We start from the raw sequence: 6,000 nt of genomic DNA, 5'->3' as shown, positions 1-6,000 counted from the left end.
CTCAAGCATCTAATTTTTTGGCTTTTTGCTTTATTCACATAGGACTCTTCAAGCTAAATCCATACTTAGTATTTTTAAAAACAAGTTGTTTTTTTTTCTGACAACCCTTCAAACTAGACTGAATAACTTGTAAGCAATCCACAGACTGACTTCATGATCATCTCTCTCAGTTGCCAACTTCTTGAAAGATTAGAAATGTCATTATACCTCTCCAGTGATTGATAGACAGCTACAATTGCCCCTCTAAGGGCTCTGTACACTAAATCAACACTAAGAAACAGCAGAGATGGAAGTCACCCCTGCTGTTTCTCTTCACCCCCACTGCGCTTCATCATGTCGCCAAGGGCTAGAAAAAGATTCTACTGGAACTCAATTTAAGGACAACTTCAGTCAATTTTTAATGTAAAATAAATGCCTGCAAGATATGTCTCAATTGTTGCTCTTCAAAACAATCCCATGGAATGTGTAACTCTTCACATGGAAGGAAGCATACTCAGGGACATGCATGTATATGTTTTTTGCATTAACAGAAAAAGAGCAAAGAAAAATGAATAGCTCAAAGTGCCAGATTCTTTTTAACTGACTGACCAGATGTTAATTTCCCATCTAAAATCAGACCTGGTGTCTTTCCCTCTTGGCTTTGTGGTAACTCACAACTAAATGTTCCTGACAAAAAAGAGCGCAAACATTTATACTTCAATATTAACGCTTGCTATTAATTTAAGGGTGACCCATTGAACTTTTTTTTTGATATGTACAAAATACCAGAGCACTATAATGTTTTAATTTTTAACAAATTGGAAGTAGTTGTTGAGATCTTAATGAGAAGCATGAGTTACACAGCTTGTTCAGAATACCACGGACAGTGATTTTGACCTCATAAGCCTTATTTAAAGCAGCCAGTTGTAAAAGCTCTATGCGCATCCCTCCTCATGTAATGGTGGTAAGACCAATACATTGGCCATCTATCCATTCTTGCACTATTGATAACCTCTTATTTCTACTCAGGTTCACCGAAGGCAAGAGACTATGCAGCTAATTTAAACCAACGATGCCACTGCTAACCCTATTGTCAGAAATTCTTAATTACAAAAATCTTTTCAACAAATTAAAACTCAACCAATCATTTAAATGAGTGTGAGCGACAGAAAAACAAAAGGTAAAGTCCATATAGAATCCCTTAAATTTAATTATGTTTTTGCTTTCATCAGCCAAAAACAAGGTTTTGTCCTTTTTTCCCCTTTTTGGGAGGGTTTCTCTTGATTTTCAGCTCAGCTTTTGTTACCAAAGCTGTGTTGGAAATCTGCATCAGTGAGGCAGTTAGTATTTATGCTTATAAGGGTAAAATGTAAATCATCTCCTGCTCTCACTATCTGCTTGTGTGTAAAATTATTTTTATCATTCTCTTACTAGACCCCACTTCACCTTCACTTTTTTATTTTGTCATCGAAATTTAGCCCCTAAAAATATTGTTGAAGCAGCATCTAATGTTCCTCTGTGTCTCTCGCTGTCTTGTTCTCCAGGGAGAGCTGGGTGTGAGAATTAGGTCTCTCAGTAGATATGTTGTGGGTATTTTTGCTTCGACAGTTTGAGGCTACAGCAGGCAGAGAGAGATTGTAGGACAAGATGGAAGGCTTCTAGATTTTTTAGCTTTCCTGCTTGTGTGTCGAGGTTGGTCGCACTACAGGGATTTTAGAAGACACCATCTGGCCATGGGTTTAGGATGACTGCAAGATGAAGAACAAAATATGCATATTTTGTCCACATCTTGTGAATTCCCTCGATTCTTTTGAATGAAACTTGCTCTACAAACCTCTCAAGGATGTGGTTATCCCTGTTGTTTGTACTTTTTCATGAAATAGTCACAATGAAGAAAAGAAAAACACTTAAAATATGTGTGCAATGCATCTTTATTGTGATTTTTTACATTTAAATACTGAACTAAATAAACTTTTAAATTGTATTCTAATTAATCGAGGTACACTCACGTGAATATTAAGTCATGTTTTTTGACTCTCATAAAACACCTAATGCTTCAATCAATTTAAGGCAACATTTTGTAATCTTGCCAAAGTACATAGTTTGTCCTTGATGAAAAAGAACACAGATACATTGACAAAACAAATAGCTGAAAGGCCAGTCTTACTCTACTGTTGATACATTTTCCAATTTCCTCAGGGCTCCCTGCATTAGAAGATCAAGATAGTGGTTACATTTTATGATTTTTTAAAATTGTGTTTCAAAGTTTGTGTTATCAGTATCTTTTGCTTACTTTTTTTAAATAATGTTTTTCTTTCATACCCACAATTTAATTTTTTATCACGTTTAGTTTAGCTTAAGGGACAACAATTACAGTATTCAATATGGCAAACATTTTCAAAAGGTTTCTGGAATATTGGCTGAAACATCCAATTTGTTTCTCAGCTAGGTATATAATTTGGGGTTTGTGTCAGAAAAAAGTCAGAATAGTGAGATGAAGTTAGAAAATAACGGGGTTGCTTTCAAAATATTAAGAAGTTTACATCTTTACATCTTGCTACAGCTTTAAACAATGTGGGAAAGCCAATGTTATGATCCCATGGCTTTGCAAGCTTCTGATGTGTTAATTTGAAATATTTGAGTTAAATGGAGGCCTGCCACCAGTTGGTGGCGGTAATGTTCATCCAACGTTTTTTGCCAACCTCCAATAAATTTCAACAAGAAGAAGAACTCGGATGTCGATTTAAGTGTTGTTATTTTATTATTATTATTTTTATTTTTATTTTTTATTTTTTATTTTATTGTTTTGTTTGTTTTGTTTTGTTTTGAGGGGGGTGTATATAGTTAGCGTCCCGATCCACACTCCATTCCAGTAGATGGCGGTAATGCACATCTAAAAGTTGTTTGCCAACCGCCATAAAAAAGGAAAAGAAGAAGAAGAAGAACTCGGATGTCCTCCATCGCTGTTGCTACTGTGGCTAGCTGTTTGTGCTTGGCGTTTTCCACAATCATTGACCAATACTGCTGGATAGAGCCAAATTAACACAGCCGAAGGTTTGTATTGTGTGTTTTCGGGCAACCACTCGACGGTGAGTCGTTTATTTTACGTACTTTCTTTTTTTTTTTAGGAGTAGAAATGCTGTGGTGACACGCCCACTCAAAATCCATGTATTGGTAACAAAAAATGGTCTTGTCGATTAAAAGATCATTCTCTTTTATTTCATTTTGTGGCCGAATAGAAGATGGTTCCTCAAAGTATTAAATAAACCCTGTGATTTTTGTAAGTTTGTCATTTTAGGATAGTTTTAGTTACTTTTCATTGATTTTGTTTACAGCCTATAGAATTCTGGTATTGGTGGATTTATTTGAAGTTGTGCAACAAAACAATTCATTGCTGTTTATTGATACAATACCTAAGTCAATTAAATTTAATTGAATCTAATGTCAATTAAACTTAGATATAACTTGAAAGTGAGCTTTAATTTGATATTTAACTTGAAAAATGCTTCATGGAATATAGCAATTATTTCATTGATGAATGTTTAGTTGTTTTTGGATTACAGTTTATCCATCCATCCATCCATCTTCTTCCGCTTATCCGAGGTCGGGTCGCGGGGTTAGCAGCTTCAGAAGGGAGGCCCGGACTTCCCTCTCCCCAGCCACTTCTTCTAGCTCTTCCGGGGGAACCCCGAGGCGTTCCCAGGCCAGCCGAGAGACATAGTCCCTCCAGCGTGTCCTGGGTCTTCCCCGGGGCCTCCTCCTGGTGGGACGTGCCCGGAACACCTCACCAGGGAGGCGTCCAGGAGGCATCCTGACCAGATGCCCGAGCCACCTCAACTGACTCCTCTCGATGTGAAGGAGCAGCGGCTCTACTCTGAGTCCCTCCCGGATGACTGAGCTTCTCACCCTATCTCTAAGGGAGAGCCCAGCCACCCTACGGAGAAAACCCATTTCGGCCGCTTGTATCCGCGATCTCGTTCTTTCGGTCATGACCCAAAGCTCATGACCATAGATGAGGGTGGGAACGTAGATCGACCGGTAAATCGAGAGCTTCGCTTTTTGGCTCAGCTCTCTCTTCACCACGACGGACCGGTACAGCGCCCGCTTGACAGCAGACGCTGCGCCAATCCGCCTGTCGATCTCCCGCTCCCTTCTTCCCTCATTCGTGAACAAGATCCCGAGATACTTGAACTCCTCCACCTGGGGCAGGACACCCCCCTTGACCCGGAGAAGGCACTCTACCCTTTTCCGGCTCAAGACCATGGCCTCGGATTTGGAGGCACTGATCCCCATCCCGGCCGCTTCACACTCGGCTGGATTACAGTTTAACCCTGTTTAAATGTGAATGCTAATTTTATTATATTTATTTATGACCTTGTTTAGGTCAGGTTTATTTTTCCACCCCCTGTTTCAACCCAGGATGGAGAGCTACTGGATCACCACAGCTTTGCTGTAGGACTTTATTGAACCAAACTACTTTCCTTTTCCAGACCTATTGCCTTGGAATGTTGGACTAAAAACATTCGGATTATTGATTGATGGATCATTAATCATCCTGCATATGAAACCACGGACTTAGAATACGAAAATAACTCTTGGGTGTCATCGGGGTTTAATTTTTGTTGTTGTTTTCCTGTTGTGTTTATTGCTTATACTCATAGAAAAATATTATTTATTATTATTATTGAATACATTTCTAAATATATGCAAATATATAAATTTGAATACAACTTAAACTTACTACCTGTCTGATGGTGTTTTGTTCACACACACACACGGGGTCCTCAGCTATTGCCATATTTGGCCGTAGTCAGGCGCCTACGCTTACTTAGCGTTACACAAACATTATGGGAATGTCCAGTTACCATAGCTAGAAAGTAATAACTTCAAAGTTTCCTGATCCAATAAAATGAGTCCTTTACTAAAATGGCCAGATAAGTCACTCTGCAAGACAAGCCAGGGCTCCAAGAGCGACATAAAGAAAGATTACACGGTACAAATGCACTGGGACACAGACATTAATTTTGTAGACATGCTCTGTGTCTGAAATAAGTCAACATAATTAGCACTGTTACATATTGAGGAAATTGGGGGAAGCTTTGATAACACAAATCCAACTTTGAAGAACTTTGGCATCATCAGACTGTTAGGATCTTGGGTTGTTTGAGTTTGCTTTGGGTTTTGTGATTTGTGCTCCTTAGTTTTTATCTCTATTAATTCTGTCTTGGTTCTATTTTCACTTCAATTCCCTTTTAGTGGTTCTAGTTATGTTTATTTGTTGTTTCTAATTCTATTTTGCAAGATTCATTTCCTAGACCCCTGTGTACTCTCCCTCTCCCACTGTCACTTTTCTCCCTGCAATCAGTTAGCCAATCAGCCCAGGTCTATTGTTTCACAATTCACTTTCCCAGTATTTAATCACACCTCTTTGATTCACTCCTCTCCGGAGTGAATCAAGATATTCCTTGTGTTTCCCTTGGATTTATGGTTTGTGTTTTGCCCTGGCTCCCTGTGATTTTGTAAGTTTTTTTCAGTTTTCATCAAATCTTCACTGAAATTAAATTGCTGTCTCTCTCTCTGCATTTGGGTCCAACATCAACCATTATCATTACATGACACAGACATGCCTGCTATTGCTGAATTACATACAGAGTGGTTTGAGTGGTATAAATACAAGAAAGAGTGACCATCAAACAGGCCCAATATCACTTTTGTGGGAAATGTGTGGATGGAGATGAAGAGATTTTACTAAGCAAGGCAGCTTATAAACATGACTCAGTAACACCAGTGTGCAGGAATGGGCAATGGAGTATTCCTACTGAATGTAGGGTGAAGAGCTTTGGGGTCCTCTAGACTTGATAAGGAGCTATATAAGTACAAGCTATTTATCAGGCCAAAAAAGTTTTATTGTAGTCTGCATGTAAATGCCAGGTGTAAACTAGGAGTGCAAAAGTTGCAAACTTTTATTTTCCCTATTTAAATGTATCTACACAAACACCTACAGGAAATGTTATTTTAAGT

The sequence above is a fragment of the Xiphophorus maculatus genome, chromosome 18 (assembly GCF_002775205.1).
Source record: "Xiphophorus maculatus strain JP 163 A chromosome 18, X_maculatus-5.0-male, whole genome shotgun sequence".
Taxonomy (NCBI): domain Eukaryota; kingdom Metazoa; phylum Chordata; class Actinopteri; order Cyprinodontiformes; family Poeciliidae; genus Xiphophorus; species Xiphophorus maculatus.
The sequence above is the reverse complement of the archived record's forward strand: the minus strand, read 5'-3'. Positions refer to the sequence as shown.